At 44.7% G+C, this 15033-nt stretch overlaps 1 protein-coding gene across 2 annotated transcripts in view; it reads left to right on the forward strand.

Annotated features, from left to right (window-relative positions):
• The window catches only part of PRKCB (protein kinase C beta), a 328830-nt gene that overhangs the window by 34734 nt on the left and 279063 nt on the right, over window positions 1-15033 (forward strand). The window lies entirely within an intron of this gene.

Genomic DNA, 15033 nt, shown 5'->3' on the forward strand with positions numbered 1-15033 from the left:
CTTCTTTTTTTCCCCCTGAGACTCCAAGGAGCAGAGAAAGGTGAGTGGAAAAAAGTTCATGCCTTAAAAATTTCTGTCTTAGGATTCTTTGGCTTCAAGTAACATAAACTGACTTTGATCAACTTATGTAAAAATAAATTTATTAGAAGGATGTGGGAGAAAACAAGTGGAGGAAGAGATGAAGAATTAGGCTTTAGAAAGTTCAGGAACCAAAGAATTTCTGAGGATCTAAGAAGCAGGGACTAATGGCCTCTTCCTTCAAGGCACCTCGGGCAGGTTGAGTAACTGTTCATGGTGTGCATTCTGCAGAGGAGCTTCTGATTGGTCTTCTTTGAGTCACATGACCATCCTTGAATCTTGGGCTCCACCAAGATCCCAAGTAATGCTCCCCAAGGAAAACCAAGCAGAGTGGATTCTGGGCAGGTTAACCCCAAGGATGTTCACTAAAGTCTTCCCTGAGCTCCTTACTGGCAGTGTGCCATATCATCAAAACTCTTTCTGGCTGGGCATGGTGGCTCACTCCTATAATCCTAGCATTCTAGGAGGCCCAGGCAGGTGGATTGCTTGAGCTCAGGAGTTTGAAACCGGCCTGAGCAAGAGTGATATCCCATCTCTACTAACAAATAGAAAAAATTAGCCAGATGTGGTGGCTCATGCCTTCAGTCCCAGCTACTCAGGAGGCTGAGACAAGAGCATCTTGAGCCCAGGAGTTTGAAGTTGCTGTGAGCTATGATGTCACTGCACTCTACTCAGGGTACAGAGTGAAATTCTGTTTCAAAAAAAATAAACACGTACATAAAATTCTCTTCCTACATGTTTGTCTGGGCCACTCAACTGTCACACTCAACTCAAGAAAGTTAGTTGTTCTGTGTGGGGGCCTAGTTCTCTTTGATTTCATTTCAGTCTTCAAGCTAAGAATAAATGGCGATGGAAATCCCTCCACTGCTCTTAGAATGTGTCTAAGCACCATTCTACATGCCCTAGTGATATCTGCTTACTTAAGACTGACAGAGCTGTGAAATACAGTCAGTTCTCATTATTCACAGTAGTTATGTTCTGGTAGGTCACTGCAAACACTGAATTAGTGTATCCTGAACCCTTGCTCATAGCAGAAATACAAAGTCTGGTTGCTGTGAGCCTCTGCTCTGCTCACAGTGTGTCCATCATCTCATCAACCCATAACCTCGTCTTATGTGCATTTCCGTTTAAAGACTCTTTAATATACATATCATTGACTCATCAACATTAAACTCACAGCCAACCAGAACTACAGTTCATGCCTGGACGTGGTTTATGTAACGCACATGTGACTCATCACAGCTTGCTTGTGCCCAGGAACACCAGATAGTACTTCAACAGCAAAATCACCAACAAACCCCACAAAAATGTGATGCCACCAAAAAAAAAAACACAAAAAAACAAAAAAACAAAAAAACTTGCTTATAGCTGGAACAAGCAGGCAAAACCCTGCTGTGTTTGACCTCAGCTGGGAACGTGTCCATCACATGATCACATATTTTGCCACTGTATGTTTGCAAGTATTGATTTGGGGGTTACAAATAAATTTCAGCCAATAGGCAAATTTGTAAATATGGACTCCATGAGTAATGAGGATAAGTACTTTTATTATCCCTATTTATTTATTTATTTTTTAAGACAAGGTCTTGCTCTGTTACTCAGATTGGACTCCTGGGCTCTAGGGTTCTCCTCATCTCAGCCTCCTGAGTAGCTAAAACTATAGGTACATACCATCATACCCAGCTAATTTCCTTGTAGAGATGGTATCTTGCTGTGTTGTCCAGGCTGGTCTTGAGCTCCTGGCCTCAAGTGATCCTCCTGCCTCAGCCTCCCAAAGTGTAGGGATTATAGGCATGAGCCATTGGAGCTGTCCTTATCCCTATTTTATAGACAGAGGAATGGAAGGGTGGGGAGAAATTAATTATGTTTCCATGGGTCATGCAGCCAGGCAGCATAGAGGAGGCTTTGACCTGTTATTCTGGCTGTGGGGCCTGTGTTCTTTAGAGGCAGTGCAGTGTAGTGATTGAGTGGAGTGTGGCCTTCCTGACAGCTGGTTTTCATGTTTTGTAGGCACTTAGGAAGTAGAGAATACTGAGGATCATGGACTGAAGTAGTAGGAGACACAGGGGTGGGAAAGTACTTTTCCTGAGTGAGTTTGGGCTGTTGATATAGCTTGTGATGAGGTACAAGGATATTCACCCTGAGGCTTTCCGTACAACTCTCCTTGAGATCAATCTCTGGCAAACAGATGCCATAGTGTTCTGGGAAAAACCCTTGTTGGTCTTTTGGATTTCCAAGAGGATGGCATAATGGTTCAGAGCACAGACTCTGGAGCTGCAACTTTCTGAGTTTGAATCCTGCCTCTGTCATTTTTTATTATTTAATTAAATTCATTCATTAATTTTTTTTGAGACAGACTTTGTTGCTCTTGGTAGAGTGCCATGGCTTTGTAGCTCACAGCAGCATCCAACTCTTGGGCTCAAGCTATGCTCTTGCCTCAGCCTTCCAAGTAGCTGGGACTACAGGCACCTGCCACAATACCTGGCTATTTATGGAGACAGGGTCTCATTCTGGCTCAGGCTGGTCTCAAACTCCAGAGCTCAGGCAATCCACCTGCCTCAGCCTCCCAGAGTGCCGGGTTTACAAGTGTGAGGCACTGCACCCAGCCCATTATTTTTTAATATCTGTGACCTTGGGCAATTTACTTAACCTCTCTGTGCCTCAGTTTTCTCATCTGTAAAATGGGAATAATGAAGATATCTCTGTCATAGGTTGTTGTGAAGATTGAATGAGTATATGTGTATACGTGGTGTTTACAACAGTGCCTGGCGTGTGAGACATACTCTGAACACGTTTACTGGTGTTAGTATCTGTCCTCAGATTCAATGGGACTCTCTGGGAGTCACAAAATACACAGTTGTGTATATGCCTACCCCCAGGTCAGGCAGCAGCATAGAAGCTAGATCAGCTGGCAGGCTCTTGGGACTTTTCCATTCTGCTGGAGGCGCTGCCTGACTCACCTCTTGTGTGCACATAGATGGCAGTTAAATAGAAGGGCTCTTTCCTCTTAGTATTAGCTTAATTATAGGGGGTCCCTAAAATGGTGGGGAGTGAGCTTTCAGAACCCCCCTCAACATAAGGCCCGTCCAAAAGAGGCATAGATGTTTCTTATTTTATTCTTCTCTCCTTTCTTATAGAGGGTTTTGTCTTTGTGATTCTGCACGCTTAATCTTTAATCTCTGGGTAGGTTCTGTTTATTACTTTGTGTGTGTGTTTTCTCTGCCCTGGTTTGTGTTCCAAAAGGTCTGTTTGGGTCTCGGTGGGGTGTCTGACAGCCTCTGCAGGCCTTTCTGGATTACATAACTGAAGTTTTGTGTTTTCTGTTCCTTAACTGGGCATTCATCCTGTGCTATAATTTTGACTTTTAGTGAAAGAAGTAGGGTACTAGAATTTTCTTTGGGATCCCCTAGGGTTTCCTCCTAAACATTTTTTCCTGCCATAGATCCTTTAAAAAAATCTTTCTTTTTTTCTCATTGCAGAAGCAATATACATTCAGAATAGAACATTGCAGAACGCAGAGAAAGTAAATATCCTCTCTGCACAGAGAGGTTAATACCTTGGTGCATATCCTCGTCTCTGTCTCTCACTCACACACAAATGGGGTCACGATGACACAGGAGACTTCATTCACACCTTGCCATTGTTTTCTTAGTGTGACTCCACAGCCTTCATTAGACGCATGACCACCCTTTACCTCACAGGTGCCCTGTGGATAGTCATCACGGATGTTTGCCATTTCTCACTGTTCTAAGCAGTGCTCTGATAAATAGCCTTTGCCTGCACCCCTAAATATGTCTTCAGAGAAAAGGTCTAGAAGTTTTTAGTAGTGATGCTAAAAGGAGCATTTGCCTCTCCTCTCGACCACTCTGTGGTGTTGATGGGGGCCCAGGTCTCTGTGTGCATCTTCCCAAGGTGAAGATCGAGTAATGGACGGGGCAGTTGACCACCCCTACGTCGGTTGACTCCTTTTCTTCTTCTTGGTTCTTTTCTCAATTCCACTTGTTCTTGTTTTCCTGCTGTTAGCTTATTTAACCATAATTTTCTACTCTATTCCTTGGGGTAGGCAGAAACTCTACTTACAAAAAATAATTTAAAAAATTTTTAATCATACTACAAAGCACACAACATAAAATTTACCATCTTAATTATTTTTAAGTGCACAGTGAGTCATTTTAAGTATATTTACATTGTTACACCATAGATCTCCAGAACTTTTTCATCTCGTAAAAGTGAAACTCTCTGCTCATGGGCAATAACTTCCCATTTGCCCCTCCCCCCATCCTCTGGTAACCACCATTCTACTTCCTGTTTCTGTTAAGTTTGACTACTTTAGATGCCTCATTTATGTGGAATCCTATAGTGTTTGTCTTTTTGTGCCCGGCCTGTTTCACTTAACACGATCTCCAACACGATTGGAACATGTATTGAAATTTTCTTCCTTTTAGAATATTCTGGAATGTTCTATTGCATGTGAAGACTGCAGTTTGCTTAGCTGTTCATCTGTTGATGAACACTGGGATGCTTCCAGCTCTTGGCTGTTGTGAATTATGCTGCTGTGATCATGGGTGTGCAAGAATCTCTTTGAGGCCTCGCTTTCAATTCCTTGGGATACGTATCCAGAAGTGAAATTGCCAAAAGTAGAAACTATCTTGGGAAGACTTTTTCTGGGGACCTGGCCTCTCATTGCTCCACAGAGCCAGCTGATATGTCTGTTCCTTAAATTGGGGCATATTGGCAGACGTTCCTAGTCACCAAGGTTGGCTGTGGGGGTAGAATGGCTTAGCCAGGTCCCTGCCTTCCTGGAGCTGACATTCCAGCAAGAAGACAAACAGCGCCCAAGTAAATACATTGAAAAAACAGGATGAATTCATTTTGTGATAAATGTCATGAAGAAACTGAAGCAGGATCTGGCAACAGAGTGATGTGGTCAGTGGCTACTTTAGATAAGAAAGGCCTTCCTAAGAAGGCAGCAGGTGATCTGAGAAGTAGAAGGTGAGAAGGAGCCAGCCCTGCAGAATTTAGGACAGTCCTGTTTGGGGGCCTGGGGTGAGTGACGTGAAGGTCCTTGGCGTGATCTTCATGACTGGGGTCTTGTGGGATGGTGAGGCAAGTGGGATGTGGGCAGGGCTCCACAGGCCAGGATCAGCTTCTCTGCTGAGTGCAGGGAGAGGCCGCTGGAAAGTTTTAGGTAGAGCGGGTAGAAAGGATCGGGTTTGTATTTAAAACATCTTCCACTGGCTGCTGAATAGAGAATGGGTTGTTTGGGGGCTCGAGTGGAAGCAGGAAGATGAGTCAGGAGACAAGTGCAGATAACCAGGGGACAGATGGTATCTTTGTCTACAGTGGCGGCAGTGCAGGTGGCAGGACATGGGTGGATTTGAGAGTTAAAAGGACTTGCTGGTAGATCGGATGTAAATGGAAGGAGGGAAGTGAACACACAACTGGATGCCTGGTATATTTTACACGTGACATCTTTAAACATCCTATCAGCCCTGTAAGCACATTTTGTAGATCAGTGATGCTACAGATAATAAATGTGAGCTACGTATGTAATTTAGAGTATTTTAAGTACGAACACAATAAAAAGTTAAACAGGTGAAATTAATTTTGATAATGTTTTCTTCCACTAAGTATATTCCAAATATTTTCATATCAACATGTACCCAGGGCTCGGCGCCCATAGCTCAACCGGCTAAGGCGCCAGCCACGTACACCTAAGGTGGCGGGTTCGAATCCCCAGCCCGGACCTGCCAAACAACAATGACGGCTGCAACCAAAAAATAGCCGGGCGTTGTGGCGGGCGCCTGTGGTCCCAGCTACTTGGGAGGCTGAGGCAGGAGACTCGCTTGAGCCCAGGAGTTGGAGGTTGCTGTGAGCTGTAATGCCACGGCACTCTACCCAGGGGGACAGCTTGAGGCTCTGTCTCAAAAAAAAAAAAAAAAAAAGTACCCAGTATAAAATTATCAATGATATAGTTTATGTTTTTTCTTATACCAAGTCTCCAAAACTTGGTGTGTATTTTACACACCCAGCACATCTCAATTCAAACTGACAGCATTGCATGTACTCACTCAGTAGCCACACATGGCTGGTGGCTACCACCTTGGTAGCAGTTATAGAGGGGGAAGGAGAGGCTTAGAGGGTGGAAGTCACTGTGCTCTGTTTTCATGTAGGGGTGAGTGTCTGATCACCCCAGCCTGGGGACCCTGGGAACGTGACCTTCTCCCCTTCTTCTGTGGCAATCAGAATGGATATTCCAGGGTGTAGGGATTAAGTGTAAGGCCTTGGGGATCAGAGAAACCTGAATTTGAGTTCCAGGTCTGCTGGGCAGATGATCTTGGTCAAATTATTTAATTTCTCTTGACTTCACTTCAGCAAATGAAAGATAATAATGCCCTCCTTTCAGAGGCTATTGTGAAGATAATGTAGAATGATCCATGTGAAGTGTCACTCCGAGGAATCGATAATAGTAACAATAATACATGTTGTTCATTACAGCCTGCCCAGTGACGTTCACCTTCCTTCCTTGGAGAGAAATTCACTAATCATTATACTGTTTGTGCCAACTGAATCAACCCTGTGTCTCTCATGTAGATGAGAGATCTTGAGACTTTTTACCTCTATCCATAGCTGCTGCTGATTTTTTTTTTGCCCCTTCTGTGGCACTTCTGGTTCACTGTCAGCTCTGGGTTCCCAGCTACCCACTCCTTCCCCTCCTGTGAATCTATATCTGCACTGGATTTGTTTTTAAATGGGAAGTGAAAGCCAGTGTGTGCTGGAAAATGTATATTTCAGACACCAGAAAGCTGGTGGGGGAAATATTTTTTTGGATGTTTTTTTAGAACCTTTAAGAATCAATCCTGGGAGCCACCAGCAAATTGACCTCGTGATCAGGTGGCCCTGGTCGTGGCGTATTTGTTTTTGATTTTTTGCTGGGCCCCAGCAGGTCTGAGGAGCACGATACTAACAACTTTAACAGTGGCTGGCTTCCACTGATAGATCACCACGTGCTAGAACTGTGCTAATAACATTGCATCTTTTTTCTCCCTTCATCCTCAAACAAGTATGTTGTTGTTACTATATCACAGTTATGGATGCTGAGGCTCTAAGAGGTCAGTAGATTTGCTCGAGGTCACAGAGCAAGGGTTTGACTCTAAGCATTCCATCAACAGCCCTTGCTGTTTGCTGGGATCAGACTGGCTCTGCCAAGAGAGTCTCCTTTGGCTGACTTGCAGGTGGATCAAGGCTTTTTCTGGAGAGAGGCTTCTCTCTCCTGCTTCTCTTCCTTGCTTCCCTTACTCTAGGAAACTCATGCTCTGGAAATGCAACAAACCAGGTCCAAATCCCAGCCTGTGGGACTTTGAACGCAGCATCCACCTCATCTTTACCTCCTCTGGGGATTGGAATACAGGACGTTAAGAGTTGAGCGGTGTTCTTGGCCTCAGCAGATGCTCAGTTCAGAGTCATCATTAGTAATGCTGCTGTTCACCTCCTTTGATGTTCTGTCCTTTCTTTCTTCCCTGCCTGTAGCACCTCTAGGGATAGAGGTGAAAATCCTCTGGTGCATGCCTCTCCTCCCCACTTCCCTAACCTCAGCCTGACCCAGTCCTGCCCACTTGGACTTAAGGAAATGAAGCTCTATTTTCATCTAGGGGTGGGTGTCCCAGGGACCATGGACATCCTTCCACTCCATTCCTTTTCCAAAGCTGGCTCCGGACCTAATCTCCCAATCCCAAGCCGCTGCCTGGGCTTTCAGAGCAGCTGGCAGGCAGTAAGTACTCTGAAAGGGTTCGTGAAGGCGGGCCCTTGGGTGGCCCCGGGCTTTTCCTCCCTGGCAGGGTCCCCATTGTCTTCCCAGGTCTAGTTTCTTCTTCTCTGGATCCTACAGATTCTTAACCACAAAGCTCAGAGTTGCTTTACTCTCAGTTCTCCTTGAGGGCCTTAGGCCCCCTTCCTCATCTTCCCGACTTGGTTATGGCAAGGCCCAGCTAGAGACATTCAGGCATGTCCTTTCTGCTTGGTGGACTGCTGTGTCCTCACCCATACATGGATGCTCTCTCTGGATTCAGCCTCCTAGGGCAGATGCTGTGTCCAAGTGACTTTGGAGGTTGTTGAGTTGTTGAGATGCGTGGGCCGGGCAGTGTAGATGGCACAGCTAAAGGGAGTTCCAGGGAAGCTCGTGAGTGGATCTAGTGGCTCCGCAAGTTGGCAGACAAGCCCTCCTCTGGGAGATGGTGGGCTCTCTTGGGCTGTGTAGCAAGACCAGGCCACAGGAGCAGGCTGCCCTGGGGTGGAACATTCAGGACTGTTCTTCCTTGCAGCCTCTCTCTGTGTGTTCTCTCTGTCCGGGAAGCTGAATGCTGTTGGCAGATGAAGAGGTAGTTATTTCCCATTTTAATTGTATGCTGCTGCCAGGGAGGGGGAAATCCTCAAAACCCACTGCTTCTGAGTCAGGTGCCGTTGGTTTGACCATAACCGCTGGTTTGTCCTCCCTCCCTCCACCACCCTCGTATGTCTGCTGTTCCCCAACCACAGCCTGTCTGGGCCACCCCTGGGCAGACCCGGGCTTGACTGTCTTTCCCACCTGCTGAGATGGGCTTCTGTGTGGGGACAGAGTGAGAGGCTTGAGGCTGCAAGAGGGCTCGAAGGGACACACTAGCTGGCACATGTCATGTCTTTTTTTTTTTCTTGAGACAGAGTCTCACTTTGTCACCATTGGTAGAGTGCTGTGGCATCATAGCTCACAGCAACCTCAAAATCTTGGTCTCAAGATTCTCTTGCCTAAACCTCCCAAGTAGCTGGGACTACAGGTGCCTGCCATAACACTTGGCTATTTTTAGAGACAGGGTCTCATTCTGGCTCAGGCTAGTCTCAAACCTGTGAGCTCAGGCAATCCACTCGCCTTGACCTTCCAAATGCTAAGATTATAGGTGTGAGCCACCATGCCCAGCCATGCTATGTCTTAGGTAAACTTAGAATCCTGTAACAGCATTTCCATAGCTGGACCTATTGAGAATGTGAGTGGTGACATAACTGGATGGCTAAGACTGGGGGGTATGAATATGAGACCTGCTGGTGTATGAGCTGGTTCTGCTGGAAGAATGTGAGTCAGGTGCTCTGTTTTCTTAATAAATGCTGTGTGTTCGTCATGACTGGTCATCCATCTGTTCACCCACCCACCTATCCATCCGGCCATCCATCTACCACACACAGGCACCCTCCATCATTCATCCATATTCAATGAAGTATTATGGTTAAGAGCATAGACTTTGGAGGTATCCCACTTGGGTTTGAACCCCAGCTTTGCCACTCACCAAGTATGTGATCTTGGTTACATTTTTAAACCTTTCCCTGCCTCAGTCTCCTCAGCTATGAAATGGGATTGGTGTTGAAACTAAAAACAGAGCATACCTCATAGTATTACAAAGGGTATGTAAGTTGCTTTCAATGGTGCCTGGTTCATAGCAGTGCCATATAAATGTTAGCTATTACTATTGTTATATGTCTCTTTCTCTGTCTAATTATCATGATCATTAACACTCTTCAGCAAATATTTCTGGTTTTCAGCCTTGCAGGCCAATAATTGCACTGCTTACCTTCCTTGTGGGTAGGCGGGACCATATGAGAAATTCTAACCAGTTAGTTGTGGCCAAGCCTGGTGGCTCATACCTGTGATCCTAGCACTCTGGGAGGCTGAAGTGGGAGGATCACTTGAGCTCAAGAGTTTAAGACCAGCCTGAGGAAAAGCGAGAACCTGTCTCTTAAAAGAAAAAAGGAAAAGAAGTAAAAAATAAAATTAAATGATAACCAGGGAGTTGTGATCCAAAGTAAGGCATGCCGCTTTTATATGGGAGCATTTGATTGCTGGTTTGAGGCTATCCAGAGCAATCTTTGAGTCGTGGCTCCTCTATCAACCTGCTCCTGGAAACACAGAACAGGTTCACCAGCTGACGTAGCATGAGAAAAACAAATTTTTCCTTATTTGGGGATTATCACGGTAGTATAGGGTTTCCCGAAAGTTGCCCCTAAAGCCACCATGCATCAGGAAAATGGGAAATTGTAGCTAACTGTATCTTTATTTATAAAATATTCATCATAAAATTTTACAAAATATTCTGTACATGTTGGTCACCTCTGTAAAATTGTGTACTGAATATTTTGCAAATAGAGGTACATTTAGGTACAATTTCCCATTTTCCCTATGCACAATGACTTTAGGGGACACTTTTGGGAGACCCTATGTTATCCAGCTATGCTATGTGTCTGTGTACAGTAGCACCAGGCTCCTTTTTTTTCCTTTTCACTTCATAGCGCCTGTTACTACCTGGGATTTTCTTATGCATTTATTTGTTTGTTGTTAGTTATAAGAATGTATTCTCCATGAGGGCAGGGACTTGTTTATGTAGTTCTCTAATTCTGACAGTAAGGATGGTGCTTTACTCATAATAGACATTCAATACACAGTCTTTGAATGAATAAATCCGTGAATGAATGGACCTACTCTTAGGAAGTCCTGTTGATTCCTGTATTCTATAGCTCCTTAAAAACCCTTGTTGAATTTGCTAGTATTTGAAAAGGAACATATTGACCTTTCACTCATCAATTTTATTGCCTGAATCAAGAAAAGGTTCCCTGAGATAGACCTCACTCTCTCTCTGCAGACCTCCTAATACCCTTAGTCAGTTGCAACAAGCTGCCCCAATCCCCGTGTGACAGTTCTTGCCTAGCCCAGATCAAGGCTTGATCCTCTTGCTCTGAACTTTGTGGGGGCCTTTGCCCTTTCTGTGACAGCCATGGCCCAGAATAGTATAACGGTTAAGATGACTTTGTAAGCACGGTACATGTTTCGCCACTTCTCTGAAACCAGGAGAAACACTCCATGGGACCCTTAACTATTTCTGGAAGCAAAATAACCTGAGCTCCTCTGAAGACTTAGCAGACTTTTCACTTTCCCCTGTGCTTCCTATTTTTGTAATTCTCAGTCGTGGGATGGGGCGGGCTCTAGTCCCAATGCTCCATCTTCATCTGGTCCCTTGCTCTTTTGGGATGTGTGTACTCTGTTGACTCTTCCCACCGTACCCTGTGTACGTCCCTCTGTTGAACAGTCTCTCCTCCTCCTGCTTGAAGAGAAGCCTGACTTTCTCTGCGGAACCTTATCCCACGCAGGGAAAACAGCCCTCCTGGAGTCAGGAGTTTGCTGTCCTCTCGTTTTTGTTTTTTTTGTTTTTTTTTTTTTTGAGACAGAGCCTCAAGATGTCCCCCTGGGTAGAGTACTGTGGCATTACAGCTCACAGCAACCTCCAACTCCTGGGCTCAAGCGAGTCTCCTGCCTCCACCTCCCAAGTAACTGGGACCACAGGCGCCCGCCACAACGCCCAGCTATTTTTTGGTTGCAGCCATCATTGTTGTTTTGGCGGGTCCAGGCTGGGGATTCGAACCCGCCACCTTAGGTGTATGTGGCTGGCGCCTTAGCTGGTTGAGCTATAGGCGCCTCGTTTTTATCACTGTTTTCTGAAGCTCTCGCTCTTGTTGAAGAGCTCACCTGTAAGACTCATTTAAGGACATCCCACCCTCTTGCTTCTGTCTTACTCGCATCTGTAGGCCACCAGTCATTCCTTATACCAGTGTCCACCATACCCTTGGGTTAGTTCAGTATCCATGAGTGCAACCCTTTCAGCAAGCTAGCCGTTACGTTTTTGTACTAACTTACCTACGTGATCTCCACTTCCAGAGCCTCTGTAGAAAAGAGACCTGTAGAAAAAGACATATGCTGGGAGGGCCATTAGGCAGTTATGTGTGACAGAGAATAATTATAAATATCCACACCATCAAGTAGGCAATTAATCTTAAGGCATACGATAGACTATGACGTGGTCTTCAAAACTACTTATTGCCTTCCTTTGGAAAATGATCATGATATATGGCCAGATGGGGGGGAAAAGCAAGTTGTGAAATGGGATGTCTGTGTATGTTTGTATGTCTAGTGAAAAAAGCTGAGGGAATGTATGATTTAAAAATTTTTTTTAGCTCCCTGGCAGGCCAAGGTGGGAGGATTTCTTGAGCTCAGGAGTTCAAGACCAGCCTGATCAAGAGTGAGACTCTGTCTCTACTAAAAATAGAAAAACTAGCCAGGTGTCATGGTGGGCGCCTGCAGTCCCAGCTGCTTGGGAGGCTGAGGCAGGAGGATCCTTTGAGCCCAGGAGTTTGAGGTTGCTGTGAGCTGTGATAACACCACTGTACTCTGAGGAAGACTCTGTCGCAAAAAAGTTTTTTTTTAATCAGGTTTTTCTCAGGTTGCAGTTTTTATGTTTTTATACATGCTTATCGTTGTGTAGTGACGTTACGAGTGATACTGTGCTGTGTGTGTGTTTATTTTTGTGTGTATGCACACAGGTGCATGCATTTGTGTTTCCAACTTTTTCCTGTGGACATGGGTCAATAAACATTATTTTTGCAAATAATAAAATACCTGTATGAGAGGCCGGGGCCCTTTTGGACATTTCCCAAACAACTCTGCCCTGTTTTCTGGGTTGGGCTTAGCTATAAGGAGGAGAGGGTTCGGTTAGGGGTTGTTGCTATTTATTCCACAATCCCTAGTTCCATGAAGGAGGATGATGAGATATGAATTTTTAATTAGAGCAGCTGGTCAGTTGTGGATCTCATGCCTGGCTTCCAAGAGGCTGTGTTGCTCTGAACGACCTGGCGAGGTTGATGAGCATCCGAATGAAGCCATTTGTGAAGGAGAACGCCACGTGCCAGTCCGTCACATCGACCCAGGAGAGGAGCTTTCACCAAAGACAGCGCAGAAATTTTGCAGGCTCTGACCAGAAGGGAATTTGTCAGTGTTTAGCTTGGCTGACATCCCACACCCTACCTTCTTGTGCAGTTAGAATCCTTTCTAGTGTAATGTGAGAAAACCGATAGGCCCCCTGCCCACGCCCTCCCAGGGCTGTATCACCAACAGCTTTCAAGTGTGTGCAAATTGGGAGACGGCTGGATCCCACATCTCCCCGTGACATTTTGCTGAAACAAGTGGCTGTTAATAAGTGGCATGAGTCCCTTGGTTTCAGTGATAAAGATGTTCCTGTTCCTGAGAGCCCTTGAGAGAGATCCTTGGTGAGGGTCTGAACACTTCTTTTAATTGGTGGCAGACGGGTGTGTCGGGGAACTGTTTCTCCACACGTCTCAGTGAGAGTGGTGTGAACTAATACCCCCTTCTGCTATTCTGCGCCTTTACACCCTGGACTTTTAAGACCGACAACATGGGTGGTTAAAAAGGCTCTGTTGCTTCAGGATGCAATGTCAGCTGATTTGGTGGATTAAATCGTTTTAAGGTCATGAGCTTTAATTCTTACTTCGGTGATTCTCAACCCTTGTTTTGCAAAGCCCCAGAGCTTTTATCTCAAAGGGACGAGCATGTTATTTTCAAGACAAGAGCATTAGTCCTACTTCACAGTAATAAAAAAATCATTAAAATGTCTTTGTAATGTGATTTATGAATTCAAAGCACGTGTGTCCTCATTTATTTGGTCTTCATCTGAAACCCTGTGCGGGTAAGTAGATAGTCTTATTATTTTTCTCCATCTATATTTTTTGAGTGACTACTAGTATACGCAACGGAATGAGAGGTAACAATGCCGGTTCTTATGTGAGCTTACCATCAGAGGGATGTATTTACAGAGGAAGAAATCACAGTTCAGAGAGAGAAAGCAAATTCTGGAGATGGACATCAAGTTAGCATTAGAACTAGATCATTATCCAAGTCTTTTGATCTCAGTGTACCACCATCTCAGGTTCTATCCTCCTGCCTCAGCCTCCCAAGTAGCTAGGAATATAGGCACTAGCCACAGTGCCCAGTTCTTTTTAAAGACAAGGCCTTGCTCTTGCTCGGGCTGGTCTGGAACTCCTGAGCTCAAGCAATCTACCCACCTTGGCCTCCCAGAGTGCTAGGATTACAGGCATGAGCCACCATGTTTGGCCTTTTATGTTTAATCTAGAAATTCAGGGACGTCTGATGGAGTGTCGTGGAAGCCTTGCTGAGACCTTTGGCGGCACGTCAACTTTGCAAACCTCTCCTCTGGTCTCCTACCCAAATCCTTCCTCTTTCCCGCAAAGAAATTCTGAGAATATCCACATGAACAGTAAATACAGGGAAAAGTAAGACAGACACATGGGAGGGAGAGGCTGGAGGAGCAGAATTGAGACTTGAGAATTAGAAGCGAGAAACCAGGAAAGCTCGCTGAACTTGCAGAGAGTACATTAGCCATGGCAGGAAGGCCTTTGCCAGCAGTGTAGTGGCCTGTTCCAGCTCTTCTCCCATTTTTCTTTCCCCAGCTGTGCTGCCAAGCACCATGCTTAGGTTGTTTTAACACAGATAATGCTAGGAGGATTTTCTAACATCCATGCCTGGATTACCCCTTATCTGATTCCTTAGCAGTGGCCTTCAGTGGGCTCAGATGTGTTCCAGGTTCAGCTCCCTGTACAGTTCAATGACTGTGTATAAGCCCTGACATATAATCAGTACAGAAAATATGAAAAGCATAACAAACTGAAAAAATAGTCTGGTACTGTTAACATTTTAAAATCATTCCTGAACTTTCCCATACATACAGATCCGTGTGTTTCTTTTATAATTATTTTTTTTATGGAAATAGCCTCATGTCATATTTTTTTTATAATCTTTTTTGCACTGAGTGATATATTATAAAAATTTTACCAAATCGAATCATTTTCTATAAGAGGATGTTTAATAGCTGCATAGATTTTCATTGAATGGATGTACTAAAGTTTACCTGAGCAGCCTGTATTATTTAATGTTATTTAACCATTGTAAATAATGTATTTGTACATTTATCTTTATGGAAGATTGTTTCTGAATATTTTCTATGGATAAGTATTAGTTAGCCTTTGTGCATATTATCTTTATTTGTACATTTGTCTTTATGGAAGACTGTT

Source organism: Otolemur garnettii, unplaced genomic scaffold, assembly GCF_000181295.1.
Source record: "Otolemur garnettii isolate 467f Iridium unplaced genomic scaffold, OtoGar3 scaffold00096, whole genome shotgun sequence".
Classification (NCBI taxonomy): domain Eukaryota; kingdom Metazoa; phylum Chordata; class Mammalia; order Primates; family Galagidae; genus Otolemur; species Otolemur garnettii.